The 15,497-nt window shown below is 43.4% G+C and overlaps 1 long non-coding RNA gene across 1 annotated transcript; it reads right to left on the bottom strand.

Annotated features, from left to right (window-relative positions):
- Positions 1-5,580: 5,580 nt before the first annotated feature.
- LOC115383807 (uncharacterized) lies at positions 5,581-12,769 on the bottom strand. Its single transcript, XR_003930758.1, has 6 exons — positions 12,250-12,769; positions 7,318-7,347; positions 7,218-7,244; positions 6,970-7,014; positions 5,748-5,825; positions 5,581-5,665 (listed from the first exon to the last, which is right to left on the bottom strand). It is a non-coding gene; the product is annotated as an uncharacterized LOC115383807 (long non-coding RNA).
- Between the last annotated feature and the right edge of the window lie 2,728 nt (positions 12,770-15,497).

The raw sequence follows: 15,497 nt of genomic DNA on the forward strand, positions 1-15,497 counted from the left end.
TTAATTTAGCTTGATTTCGTTCCATCATATATTCTTTTAATTCATTATCCAGCCACGGTGTATTGATACTTCTGACGGTAAACTTCTTCATTGGCGCATGTTTCTCTACCACTTTCATAAACACATTGTTGAACTTCATCAGCGCTGAGTCTGGATTGGTTTCCATTAAAACTTCTGACCAACATAGCCCACTTACATCCTCTCTAAATTTGACCTGATCAAAGTTCTTAAATGATCTTTTCATAATTACCTTCGCACCTGGCTTTGGCATTTTAGTTCTTCTAGCAAGTGCCACTAAATTATGATCACTGCAGCCAGCAGGTACTGATATAACTTTTGAACATAGTTCAGCTGCGTTGGTAAAAATATGATCAATACAGGATGATGTTAGTGTGCCATCTCTTTTCATCGTTATTCTAGTTGGTTTATCTACTACCTGGATGAGTCCACACGCACTTGCAATACACTGAAGCTTATTTCTCATTGAGCATGTTCCCTGCCAATCTATGTTCAAGTCCCCCATGAAGTAAGTTTCAAAACCTAAATTACATGCATTTTCTAGCATGTCACACACCATCTCAAGATGTAAATTATTTGAGCTTGGTGGTCGATAGCAGCATCCTATTAACAGAGGTTTTAAATGAGATAAATGTATTTGCAGCCATAATGCTTCTACTTCCAGTGGCATTAAATCATTCCTAATTCTCACTGGCAGATGATCCTGAATGAAGAATGCGACTCCTCCTCCAAATGCATTTCTATCTTTCCTAACTATATTATATCCTTGTATATTCACAACTGAATCTTCAAAGGTTGAGTCTAAATGTGTTTCTGATATTGCTAAGATATGCAACTGATATCTCATTAGTATTCCTGTAATCTCTGTTATTTTATTTCTAATGCTGCATATATTTATATGGGCTATTTTCAATCCTTTTTTTGGCAGTTTATTGTGTCCCAACATTACGTAATTGATGGATAACCTTCTTGATCATCTGACCAACCTGTTCTGGAGCTTTCTCTACAACACTTATCTACATACAAAACATAAACTATCAAACATACAATGAAATAATTCTGAACATGAAGCCTTGCATTGACACTTAAATTGTCCATATCTGGAAGCTTAAAGTAAGCTGAGATCCACATGATTTTACCACATAACTTTTATTAATTTCTTTATTTTTGATCTTTATTTCTTTACTCTTAACCTTGTTCCTTTACTAAGATTATTAGCACAGAAAGTTACTATTTAATTTAATCTAAGAATATTGTTCCATTATTCTCTTACACATTATTCTTTCTCCTTTTTCTTTTTCTACCTTTGTGTCATCTTCTATTCCCTCACATATATCCCTCTTTTTTCTCCTTTCTCTTCCTCTCTCTCCCCTTCATTCCAACCACTCAACCAAAACTCAAATGAAATTACATTACTTTCCCAAAAGGCTGACATTACTCATTCCCCATTTTTTTCATTTCCAATCTAAATTAATTTTCAAGTCTTCAAAACAAAAAAATCACATTACCATACCGATAATGTCCATAGGCAGATGATCTGAACCGGCTTTCAGGAAAGGGCGAATAGGGAGTGGGAAGAGGGTCCATAGAGGGTTCATAGTCCTTACAATACTAGGAAAGCATTTTTTTCAGTCCAGTTTTTTTTTTTTTTTTTTTTTTTTTTTCTTTTAATTCAGGTGTCTCTTACAATGTTCTAGAGGTCCAAGGTGGACTGGACAGGATAGCTTGAACCCTGGCCGATGTTTAAAGAGTAGATATGGGAATACAGTAAGGGACAGGATGATGAGGGGCACGGGGATACTTCCACATTCATTCACGCATATGCGGAGATACGAGGAGAGAGGGAGGAGGCAGCGCGCTGTCACACACGCTCACACCCATTCCCGCACACTCACTCATTCTCTCACACACTCTCTCGCACACACACGCGCACACACGCACACACACACACACACACACTCACTCATTCTCTCACACACACTCTCTCACACACACACACACACACACACACACACAGAGTCAGGTAGGTTTGATCACGGTGTTGAAGTACATCTCTGCGCTCTTGGAATCCTTAAAGTATTTCTTGTCATCATTATAGGTGACGATGAGAGTGGCTGGATGAATTATGCCATTTCTGATTTTCTGCTCACGCAGCTTTTTTCTTATATCCTTGAACTGGGCTCTTTGTTTGGCAACCGCAGCTGTCAGATCAGGAAATATCCTCACTTTCATACCTTCGAAGACGATTTCTCCTTCTTCTTTCGCCAGCTTTAGAATGGCTTCACGTGTCGGCTGTTTCTGCAATCTGACGATCATGGCTCTTTCTCCGGATATATTGGCTTGTCCGACTCTGTGGGCCACTTCCACCACCGGCTCCTCTGGAAGTTTCCCTTTAAAGACAGTTTTCAAAAGTTCTGCCATATATCCAGTCGGGTTGCTTTTTAGTGAAAGCATGATTTTATCAGCCTATGCAGACGATCTTATTGTTTTTATAAGGAATCAGGGGGACGTAGACATTTTAGTTAATATTATTAAAGATTTTAATGTGGCATCCGCAGCAAGGGTCAACTGGGGGAAGAGCGGAGCCCTTGCTGTCGGCAGGTGGCATGGCGGTCTCCCAGTTCTTCCCCAAAATCTAACATGGAGGAGGGAGGGCCTCAAGTACCTGGGAATATATGTCGGTAAGGAACTTTATGTTCAGAAGAACTGGGAGACCGTCTTGGAGAAGGTGGAGGGTAAGCTCTCCAAGTGGAGGTGGCTCCTCCCGAAAATGTCACTTCGGGGCAGAGTCTTGGTTTTAAACAATCTGGTTGCATCCCAGCTGTGGCATCGGCTCAGCAGTGCAGACCCTCCTCCAGGTCTCCTGGCTCAAATTCAAAGGAAAATGGTTGATTTCTTCTGGGATGGTCTGCACTGGGTGCCACAGGGGGTGCTGTTTTTAGACAGAGAGGAGGGGGGCCAGGGCCTGGTCCACTTGGCCAGCCGGACCGCCACTTTTAGACTCCAGTTCCTGCAGAGGTACCTCGCAGGACCGGCGGATCTGGTGTGGAGAGGCGTGGCCAGCTGCATCCTGAGGCGTGCCAATAAGTTGGGGTTGGATAATGTTCTGTTTTTGACTGATCCCAAATTTCTAAATCTCAAGGGGCTGCCTCCGTTTTACCAGAGTTTATTTAAATGCTGGGCCTTATTTTCACGCAGAAGGTGCCTGAAAGCCGACTCTCTGCACTGGCTGTTGAAAGAACCCCTGATCCACGGATCCAGACTGGACATCAGCGGAGCCTCGACCCCCGGCCTGACCGGAAGGCTGATCCAGTCTGGGACCCTCACCATGGGCCAGCTTGTGGATGCTGTGGGGCCGGACCTGAGCGACGCCCAGGCTCTGGGCTCTCTGCTGGGGATGCAGTCCATCCGGGTGTCCCAGGGGCTCCTGGAGAAGTGGAGGAGTGCACTGACGCCCAGAGACAGGAGCCTGCTGAGGAGGTACAGCCAAGGAGAACTCTCCCCGGATGCTGACGACCCCTTCCCCGAGGTCCTGCTGAGCCTGGAGCTGGGGGATCTGTCCGGCCCCCTCCTGAAGACCACACAGCCTGAGAGACTATCCTTACACAAGGCAGACAAAAAAATATTTTACAGGAACTGTGTGAAGAGCATCCACAAGGGTGGACTGAGCAACAGGCCCCCCACTGTGTGGTCACAGAGACTGGGACAGGCTGGACCTGGACCCGGCCCACAGTGGAGGATTTTATACAAGCCCCCCTTGAGAAAACGGACTGGAGACCTCCAGTGGAGGGTTTTACACGGTGCCATCGCCTCCAATGCTTTTATCTCTGTCCTCAACCCTGCTGTTTTAAACACATGCCCCTTCTGCCATCAGCGAGAGACTATTTATCACGTTTTTACTGAGTGCAAGAGGCTCACAGGCTTCTTCACTCTTTTAACGGTGGTTTTTAGTCTTTTTAGTGTTGCTTTTACTGAGAGAACTTTTATCATGGGAGCTGGCTGCAAACAAAAAGAAAAAAAACAAGTGGCAGCTCCTCAATTTTATCTCAGGAGAAGCCAAGATGGCGATTTACATCAGCAGGAGGAACAAGGTTGAGGGCAGAGAAGGACAGGACGTCAGAGAGGTGTGGCAGGTCAACGTCAAATCCAGACTCTGGCTTGAATACCGGTTTTTTAAACAAAACAAAGATTTAAATGCTTTTAAAGAGGTCTGGTGTTTTAAGGACAGTCTGTGCTGTTTGGAGAACAATCAACTTCATTTTGCACATTTTTTAATTTGAAAGCATGAATGGTTTTAATAGTCTGACACACACTGGATCACTGTAAACTGTGCAAATAAAAGTGTTTTAAAAATCAAAAAAAAATCTCTCTCTCTCTCTCTCTCTCTCTCTCTCTCTCTCTCTCTCTCTCTCTCTCTGTCAACTGTTAATGTTGTAGCCCATGTACCCTGTGTTTATATATGTACCCTGTCTTTATATATGACATGTATGCAGATACAAGAAACTGTCTGTCCTGTCTCCTTCTCTTTCTGTCCCCTCACCTCAACCGGAATAGCAGAAAGCCTCCACCTCTGAGCCTGGTTCTGCAAAGGTTTCTTCCTGCTAAAAGGGAGTTTTTCCTTTCCACAGTGGTTATGCATGTTCAGGTGGATCTGTTTGGTCTGCTCTGTAAAAGTGTCTAGAAATGACCATGTTGTAATTGGCACTTTATAAATAAAGCTGAATTGATCTGAATTGAACTGAATTATGTACAAGGTCAGTAGATGGACTATAAGAACAATGTTTTCCTCCAGTGTTTCGGGACTCCCAGTCCAGATTCTCCTAGTCCTGGTCTAAGTCCAAATTCTCTTTGTCCTGATCCAGGTTCCGGCCCATATTGTAATGGTCCTGGTCCCAGTCCATATTCCCCTGGTCTTGGTCCTCCTCGAGATGCTTCTGGACTTTGTAGTTTTACAGTTGACAGTCACCGTAACAACAATCCAAGTTGGTGTTCTCTCCAGATGAAGGTCTGTGTTCTCCTTTGTTAATGTTCAGAGTGTATTGTTCTCTGTGTTCTCCACTGTTAATGTATAGAGTGTATTCTCCGTGTTCTCCATTGTATATGTACAGAGTGTATTGTTCTCCACGTTCTCCATTATTAATGTTTAGAGTGTAATATTCTCCATCTATTCCTCTGTTCATTTTCAGTGTGTTCTCAGCAGCATGTGTGTGGTTCATTACTAACACAAACAACAGCAACTAGTGACTCGGCATGTTGTCAAGATTGTTTGTCTTTTCCATGTAAACAGTCATTGATTTCAAAACGTGTGAATGTGTGAAGTTTTCTGAAACACTGCGTTCTCCCCTAAGACACATTTTAAACATCAGACTGTATATGTCACATCATGGTGTGCATCTTTTCAGTTTCTGATGTTGAAAACCTTTGAAATTGTCTCCACAGTTTAAATTTTCAAAGGTTTAAAACTCCAGAAAATCATATAAGAAATAATCGTACACATATGTTCTTTCTCATTGATGTCTTTTAATTAAGAATATAATTCTAAATGAAGAAGATAGTATTAATTGAGAAGATGATTTTAAATGAAGCAGTGACCCATGGTGAAGGTGATCTGGAGATGTTTAGTCCCAGAAGACGTCTCCATCTGTACCTGAAAACACATCAGACTTCAGTCAACATGAGGATTTTAGAAGAAAACAGGAAAGATGAGCTTTTTTAACATCTGATATCACCTTTAATGGTCATGAGGACGCCATCACTGCTGATGGATGTTACATGAGACATCAGCTACACCTTATTGGGTGGACGATCTGTAGAAGGGACCAAAGAACATCTGGAACATCAGCAAGCAATCACATGACCAGAGAACATCAGGAAATAATCACATGACCAGAGAACATCAGGAACATCAGGAAACAATGACATGGCCCACTGCTCTCTACTGAAAACAGACTGAGAGCTTCCTGGTGTTTCAGATTAACTGGTTTCCCCGTTCACTGGTGACCCTTCATCTATCATTGCTTTTAATAACAGATGATAAAAACCTGATGGAAATCTGTAGCTGTCCTGAGGAACACCATTTACCTTCATTCACAATGAAGTTCCAAAGTGTTGTACTTTTTGTGAGTTTCGTGAATATGTGATGCTACTAACGGCAGACATGCCAGACATGACAGGAAGTCAGTCACCATTTAACAGAAGGAACGAGTTAATCCATAACATTTACTTTGGATGTGCCTCGGAGAAATGCTGTCGGTCTCCCGGTTTGAAACCGAAGGAGAGACTAAGAATGATCACTCTTCACATAAAACGTCAGTCAAAATGTCTCGGAGCAATGGAGAACAACTTTATTGGCATCACTATTTTGAGACAAAATTGTCGAATTAAACAAATTTAAGATCAACAATTACCTTCAGAAAAGTCTTTTTTTTCGTTGAACATGAACATTAACCCTTAAAAATGGCAGCAACAGCTAAAACTACAAAATTATTTCTCACTCATGAAACGTCTTGAATGTATGTTCAGCATAAATACATGAATAACTTTAAAAGCTGAGGGATGGTTATTGGTCAACAAGTTTTGTGTCTCCAGAAGAATTTGATTTGCTGGAAAGGAACTAAAAGAAAACTTAATTTAATCTAGATTTCTGTTCAACCGATTGCTTAAAGCCCAGTTTGGAGTCACGCCGTTTCCTTTTTTCCATGCTAGCCACATCATTTTCATCAATCCTTTCATTGCCACGGACACTGGCAACAGGCACTGAGTTCACCAGGAAAAAAAAAGATCTGTTTGTACTTGAAACGGGAGTTCAAAGGTGAATAATAAACCTGCTCAGTCATGTAAAAGGAAAGGCTTTCTTTATTTACCCACAAAACCCGATTTAAAACACATAAACATGTCATGAACAACATGCAAATCAGCTGTTGAGTCAAGAGATGCAGTGAAAAGACTCACGGTTGAGGAAGTCACGTTGACCCCGCATGAGTGTAGTTTGATATTCTGAAACAACAATGAAACGTCTTAGTACAAGACAAGATGAAGATCAATATGGCAAAAGGTAGAAATGTGAAATAATGTGAACTTATTTGTTTGTTTCCAAGTGAGGAAAAGATTGTGTTTAGTTTGTTCACACCAAATGCGATTTGAAGCAGGACTGAAATAGATTCTGGATGCTATAAGAACCAATGTGATGTCGGACTCACCCTCTGTGGCGGTGGATGGTGGAGTTCCTGGAAAACAGTCAGAGTTAGAACTTCTCACTTTCATAATGAATCAACTGTGAGGAAAAAAATGTCCAATTACCAGTTGTTGGTTCCTGAGTGGAGGTGGCTCCTGGAAGACAATGAGGATCAGACCAGTTGGATTAATATCATCCATCCATCCATCCATACATCCCTTCTTCCCTTCCTCTATCCATTTTACCACACATGACCCTGTTCCACCTGTGTGATTCCAGGCCTAGTGGGGAAACAGACCCTAACTTATACCCCTTTCCCACTGGCCAAAATACCCGTTCAAACCCGCTAACTATCGGCTCCTCATGGCAGTAGCAAAGGGTTTACCCGGGATTTTGACCCGGGTCGTTCGACCCTGCAATCGACCCGGTAATTTGCCGGGTCAGTTTGCATTGGCTTTTAGTGGGAGGGACACATCCGGGAACTTACATGATGACGTTGACGTAGCGTGTTTATGTTGTTGTTTCTGGACCAAGCGTGAGATTTCCTTCATCAAGATGACCCAGCAGTGGCAAGATAGCGAGACCAGAGAGCTGGACTGTGTTCCGCTGCATTGTTTACTTTCGTTTTGCTCCGTCGCGCTGATGATGTCATCAACCTGGGGCTCCTATCAGTGCAGGAAAACGCAGCGATGCGGCTCGCCAGCAGGTGGCTTGACCCGGGTCTGCATGCAGTGGGAAAGGAGTCTAATAAAAAAAAAAGCTGATCGTTAGCGGGTCGAAGACACGGGTCGACCCGCTAGTTGCAGTGGGAAAGGGGTGTCAGTGCCAGTTCTTTGTGCTTCCAGTTTCAGGCTCTGGAACAAGCAAAACTGCTGGTTTACAAACAACAGTCGAGCATGTATGTAGACACATATTTGACTGTATCAACATGGATGGATCTCTGGAGTCCCAAATCCAGGAGCAGCACTTGGTTGGACGCCATGAGTTCCTTCATCATTGCCACATGGGCTTCTGTATGGTGCAGGAGTTGTTGGATAAACAGTGCAGTGATGTTCTAATATTTCATAATAACAACGATTTTTAGGGTGTTTGAGTCTTGAACAAACTAATAGTGATGGACAGTTGAGGCCTCATGAACCACTGTCTTTTTTTAAGGCACTCGATGGAGCGATCTGCTGAAGAAATCTTTGAAATCACGTTTCATTTTCAGTAGTGCTGTGACGTTCAATAAACGAGTTGTTCTTTTGAACGGCTCTTTTAAGTGAACGACGAGAGCCGGTTCACAGCTGTCTGAGAGCCGTTCCTTTCCTGTCCACACTTCCCTCAATGATCTCCTGTGTGCCTTGTGAGTCCAGCTGTCTCCGCTGCTTTCATGTGAACGACCGAGTTTCAGTTTTCCGCAGCACACTCCAGTCACCTGAACGCAGCAGCTCACTAGCCAACGAGGAGTGTCTAGAAACCAGAGAGGAGCTGGTGTTATGGAAGAACTGGTTTCCCTATGAAATGGCGACCCGGTTTCTTTCACGTCCCTTGTTGCTGATAGATGTTAAAAACCAGAAGAGAAGATGTCGGACCTTTTACGATTCTGATTTCAACATCTGCTGCTACAAGCAGCAGCAGCAGGAAGTGCTAAAGGAAGTCAGTCACCAGGTAACAAGGAAACCAGTTAATTTGAAACACTGTATTGACTGCTTTTATTGGATTTGCCGGTTTTAGCAAAGGCACACACACACACACACACACACACACACACACACATACACACACACACACACACCATAAAATGCTCAGTTAAAGGACACGTCGCAGCATTTTGAAGCTCTTCTCTGGGGACAACCTGCAAGGGAAGCCACAATGTAATGTGTATCAGAAAATCATCTCCTGAATCTGTCACTAAACAAATTAAAGAACCAGATGAAAACTCATAACTGACAGTAACCATGTCAGTTGTCAGAAAATAACAGATTGAGTCCACACTAATGAGGCTGAGGTCTCTAATAGAGTCACGTGACATTTGTCAAGGAGCCAGTCTTTTGAACGGCTCTTTCAAATGGACGGCTCCTCAGGAGACGACAGAATCAGTGTGTTTTGCTTTGCTTCGTCAGTGAATAAATATCATTTCTTGGAATCAAGCCTGTTGTTCTTATTGTTATTATATACAAGAAGATGAATGAAACTATTCTATTCCTGGAGGTCTGAAACTCTTCAGGTTTTTAACTTTGGTGATTGTTATTAATTTAATGATTGATCTGAAGTCCAAAGTAATAGTTTAGTGTATTTTATGAGACAAATATCAATGAACTGGCATTCATTTCTCATTCACAAGGGTGGTGCCCCGAGGTTATCTGATGTTTATCAGAGACTTTATTTCAAAAAGTTACAACTATCTTTGATCATTATCAAAATGATTACATTTCATGATGCATTTGCAATATACGTATTAAATTAAAAAAGGCACAGTTTTGTGAGAGGTTGGTTTCTGACATCTTGTTCACAAACTACTATAAGTCTGTGCAAATCTGAGAAAATAATTCTAAAGCTTGAGCAGGTATTCATTCTCCACATACAAGAAAAAATTCAAGACCCAGGATGAGTTCGAGTGTCTCACCTGACACCAACACAGCTCCAGCAACCAGCAGCAGAAGGAAAGTCTTCAGAACAAACATCTTGACGGTGTGACGTGTACGGAGGACTCAGGCTTTTATCCAGGACCCAGAGTGTTTGATAAACTTCTTACCAAAGCTGCACTGCAACAACTTGTTTTCGTCATGAAGATTGGCTCCAAACCAACAGAAAAATTTGTGATTCAAAGGATTTGAGAGATGTTCTTTTCAAACTAACCTCTAATGACAGTTACAAAACACAACATATTACTAAATACCAACATCAAGGCCTTGAAATTCATCTGGTAGGAATACCTTCTGAATAAACAGTGATGCATTTTTATTTATCGAAAAGACATAAAGCATTATTTTACTGCACAGTTTCTTTTTTTACCACATTGATCAATCCTGTTTCTAGAACACACAGGTGTTGCCACATCACAGTACTGATGCCTTGCTCAGAGACCCACAGTGGAAATTGAACCTGGGAACTCTTCATTATCAGTCCCCTTCTCTGGCCTCCAGGCCACCACTGCCCTAAACAATGGCTGCCCCATGCAAGATGCTGTGCTCTTCCACTGGGAGATTCAGTGATTTGCTCCAGGATGCTTTGGCCCATGGACAGTGGAAAATGGGAATCAAACCTATAAACTTGAGAACAAAAGAAGGCTACTCTCCCAATTGAGCCAAGGGTGTCCATGGAGCAGTTTTTGACCGTGGAGTCAGTGAATGGTAAAATGCAGGAGAGCACAAGACAAAGTTACAAGTGACAAATTCCCAAGTGTAACTGAAAGATTCATCAGGAGTCTCAGTGTAAAACTCTGTTTTACATGAAAAGAAAAAGTCAAGTGAAAACACCAAAGTCCAGTTCCACAACAACAGAGCTTGGAGACACTGAAAACACAGCTGTTAGAAAACAGCTCCTGAGGCGGAGCTTCAGTCTCAGAGAAGAGAAAGAGAAATCCAAGATGTTGGGAGATCAGCAGGAAGATGATCACTGAAATTTCAAGCATTTTGTCCATTTCAGTGTGGCTCAGCTTGAAATTTACTGAGAACACCAGTCTGTTGTCCAGCTGTCTTTAAAACCTGTCTGAGTCCAATGAATCGTCCATTTAGAAAAGGATGTTGGCTTTTACGGTGTCCTCTCCTCAGAGACTCCACTATATATAGGTATGTTCTGGGATTTTCAGTCATGTTCTATTGCCTCACATGGGCCGCACGATTAATGTTGGAATGTCAAGCTAATAAATTTGGCGATCAGTAAAAATTAATGATTATCACCGGTAACTAAAGAATTTGGGATCTGATGTTCATCAGAAAACCTCGGGGCACCACCTGCCTTTAGTAGGAAAAGAACCAATCTGTTGTAATCAGTCTCAATAACTTGGTTAAACTATTAATTTGGAATTTGGATTAATAATGACATTATTAGCAATTACCAAATTTTACCCGTAAAACCTGAAGGATTCTGGAGTTCTTGGACAGAAGAGATCGACATTCCATTCATAACTGTGAAACATCAATGACACAAAGGATCCCAAAAAGTATGTTTATTAATAATAAAGCAAAACCAAACACACAACTCTGTCATGGTCGGTGTGCAGTTAGACCCAACACAGAGAGACAGAAGCAGGATTAACGGTCGAGCAGGTTTATTCGGTGCAGGAAAACCAGGAGGACTGCAGCCTGGCAGCAGCGTCACAGGTTGGATAGAGGTGAGGTCGTGGCGAGGTGTGGCGAGGTCATTTCGTGGCGAGGTCGTGGTGTAACGAGGTCATGGCGTGGCGAGGTCATGGTGTGGCGAGGTCATGGCGTGTCGAGCTAACGGTGTGACGAGGTCATGGTGTGGCGAGGTCATGGTGTAACGAGGTCATGGTGTGGCGAGGTCATGGTGTGGCGAGGTCATGGTGTGGCGAGACAAGATAAGACAAGGCAAGACGTGACCAAAACCTCCTCTCGGCTTGGCAGAGCAGCCGAATCCCTCTGCAGCAGCAAGGGAGTCTGGGAAGGGTAACGATCGGCACAGAGCAGGTGGCAGGGAGAGTTTGGCAGGCAGTCCCAGGTGAATGTCATCAGCAATCAGCAGGACCCAGGGAGACTGGGGCTGCCTGCTGCCTGCCTGAACAGGATCCTGACACAATTCTATCTGGATGCCTGTACAAGTCGTGTTTGCAAGAATGTGCGTGTGCATGTGTGTGTGTGTGAGGGAGAGAGATGGTTTGAGAGATGGGATGGAGGATCGAGGGATGGAACTACAGATCAAAATGGCGGTCGGCTGAAAACTACAGTTAAAATGGCGGATCAGAGGGATTTGTTCCCCACAGAGAGCTTGAGAGGGGGTGAGGCCTGCTTCCTCTCTCAGTGCAACTTTGTAAAAGAGTCTCCATGATCTGTGTTGTCCATCAGCTCAGGATGACTATTGCAACAACACAACATCAGCAGAGTAAAACTAACCTGTCTCACGATGGTCTAATCCCAGCTCACGTTCCCTATTAGTGGGAGAATAATCCAGCGCCTGGTGAATTCTGCTTCACAATGATAGGAAGAGCCGACATCCAAGGATCAAAGAGCGACGTCGAGCCGCCATCGTCATTAAAAAAAAAAAAAAAAAAGGCTTTTGGCCGAGTTGGTAAGCAGCTTACAGGCTTCCGGCCAAGTCGGCACCGACCAGCTCGGCCACTTGAGGCCACTGTCCTGGTGGTCCTTGGTGGGAAGGCTGGATGCTGCATGTGTCCCCTCTTCTTAGGCCTTGGGCGGAGGGCTCCTTCCTTTGTTAGCCGTCAGCAGTGCTGGCTAGCCGGCTGGGGGACCAGGACCAGCCCCCTTTTCCTTCCGGAGGACTCAGGAGAACTGCTCCTTTGGAGGTCTGGGGCAGAACCCAGGTGACGGCTGTCCCCTCCCCCTTGCTGTATGTGTGTCTTGGAGCAAGGAAGCACACACACAAAGTTTTCAGTCATGGCAAATGAACAGTTTCTTTTGTGTAACCACGAATCCCAGCATGTGTATATATAAACATTTTCATCAGGAGTTAAGCGCCCCCCCCCCCCCCCCCACACACACACATACACACACACGCACACACACATTGCGCTACAGCGGGGCATCAAAAAAGCACACACAGCAGCAGAGCTTTCTGCAGTGAAACTCGGTCCATTCCTCATTATTTGCCATCATGAACTCAGCCGAATTATCAGAAAAATCAGGACGAAAAGGCTGGTATGAGGCACAAACTCAAATAAGGAGCTCAAATATGACAAAAATGAAAGTGAAACTTGAATCGCGTCTTCTGCCGGCAGAACGTTTGGGCCTGCTGGGCAGTCTTCAGGTGCTGGAAACACACAAAATAAAGTAAATTTCCCTTCAACACACAATCTGACTTAATGAGGCACAATACAGCATGACTGAATTCATCCTGTCTTCTCTGTCAGGTCTTGCGAGTGTGTGTGTGTGTGTGTGTGTGTGTGTGTGTGTGTGTGTGTGTGTGTGTGTGTGTGTGTGTGTGTGTGTGTGTGTGTGTGTTGGAGGGGTCGGGGTGGCAATCTTGGTAAAGACTTGGTGTTTGAAGTTATTAATTATTATTGTAAATGTATGCTTCTTGCAAAATTCTTGCTTCTTGCCCCCGGCTGGGGGCAGGATGATCATTACAGACGACTTTTGAATTCATTATCATATTTTGCGCATAATGCGATTAATTGCGATTAATCACAGAAAAAAATATGCGATTAGTCGCAAATCAGAAATGTCATCGTTGCCCAGCAGTCGTATATGTAGATAAAACACTTGTGTGATCCTGTGCATATGGAGCTGTTGTGATGACTGAATTTCCCATGTGGGATTAATATAGTTTGATCCTCTGCTATCCTATCTGAACACTTCAGATCTCTTCTGAGAACTGACACAACAAAACTAAGACTCTGATGCAGCGGCTGAAACAGGAGAGCAACAATGACACTGTTCAGACTGAAGCAGAGCAGAAGCTTCTCTTACATTTTCATGCTTGGCTGGCTGTTAAAGTCCAAAAGAAGTTCACAACTGAGTCAAAGGTCAAAGAGAAATGGAGATGCCTTCAAAGTGACTTCATGATGTATTAAATGGAGGAGCTGGGCTCACTGATGACATTGTCCTGTTACATATGACACATTGTCCTGCTGCGCCACTGTTCCAGAACGGATTTGCAACACATGACTGTTTACAGAGCCTGTGCAATCAGGTGTGTTCCAGACCACTTCTGACAGCCCTAATGCCAGTGTAAGCAGAGCAATTGTTCTTCCTTGGGGCTGGATGTCCTAACGGCATGGGACGTCAACGTTCTGAGCCGTGGTGAGACGAGTGGAGCAGAGAAGTGAAGCTGGTAATAATCAGAGTGAAACCCAGAGTGTTGAAACCCAGTGAGGGTGCTATGAGCACAGCCTGGAGAGGAGCCCAGAGGAGAGGCTGACTGAGTCCACACAGCTTCAAACCTTCTTTATTCCAGTTACAACCTGTCTGTCTGAGGAGAAGAGGACTGGAACTAGCAAGTTTAGAAAACCTGCAGGAGAATTCACTCACTTCAGTCCTCAAACGTCTCCATGGTAACACTTTCAAGCACTCAGCTTCTGTTGTCTCTTGTGGGCCCGTTTCCATGGCGATTGTGCTCAGAGATGTTGATTTTGTTGAAGCTGCTCCGACAACCTTTTCAAACATCTTTTTGTTTCTTAGATTATGTTTTTTTTTCTTGCATGTTTGAAATAACATTTCTGTAGTACTACTTGGTTATTATCAAAACGTTTTTCTGTTCCTTTTCTCAATCTTTCTCAATCATTTTTATTCAGTAGGTATGGTTTAAAAGTTGTGCCAGTAGGAACTGAATAGTCTAATTTGAAACTCAATCCATTGGTTTGATTTATTGCTGCTGTGAATCTGAACAGTCAAATTTGGAAGTAAATCGATTAGTTTAAATGTGTTTCGCAATAAAATCCACCCTGTATTTCATTCAATTGAAAATTTCAGCTCTCTATTTCCTTCTTATTTTTGAGTTTCACTTCTCTCACCTCATATTCTGTTTTTCAATTCAATATTTGGTGTCACTCATCTGGGTCAGATGACAGCAGTGATGCACAGATGAGGCCTCGTGAACCACTGTCTTAAATGTCTGAAACCACTAGATGGCACCCTTGGTTTTACAGTAAAATAGAGGCTGACGGACAAACATTTGGTGAACAGATAGCACCATCTCGTGGCTTCAGAAAATCAATTCTACAATTCTACAATTTCATTTAGCAGACGCTTTTGTCCAAAGCGACGTACAACACAAGCAAGAATACAGACATAAGAAAGAAAGAAACCATTAGTAAATGCTTCAATTGCTTCAAGTGCGATTGGTCAAGGGAGTTGCCATCAAGTTGCAGAAGAGGAGCCACTACCCCCCCCCCCCCTCTTTTTTTTTTTTTTTTTTTTTTTATTGTGTGTGTCAACTTAGTCAGTGGTACATCAGTGCTGGGTTTTAGAACACCTGATCTATTCTTCCTCGAACATGGGGTCGGATTAAGACCCTAGGTTTTCTCTGAACAATTGAGTCTTCAATTGTCTCTTGAAAGTAAAAAGAGACTCGGCGGAACGCTCCGAGTTAGGTAGTTCGTTCCACCATTTGGGAACAACAGAGGAGAAGAGTCTGGCAAGAGATTTAGAGCCGTGCTGGGCTGGAAGCACCAGACGTCTCTCAC

Source organism: Salarias fasciatus, assembly GCF_902148845.1.
Source record: "Salarias fasciatus chromosome 23 unlocalized genomic scaffold, fSalaFa1.1 super_scaffold_20, whole genome shotgun sequence".
Classification (NCBI taxonomy): domain Eukaryota; kingdom Metazoa; phylum Chordata; class Actinopteri; order Blenniiformes; family Blenniidae; genus Salarias; species Salarias fasciatus.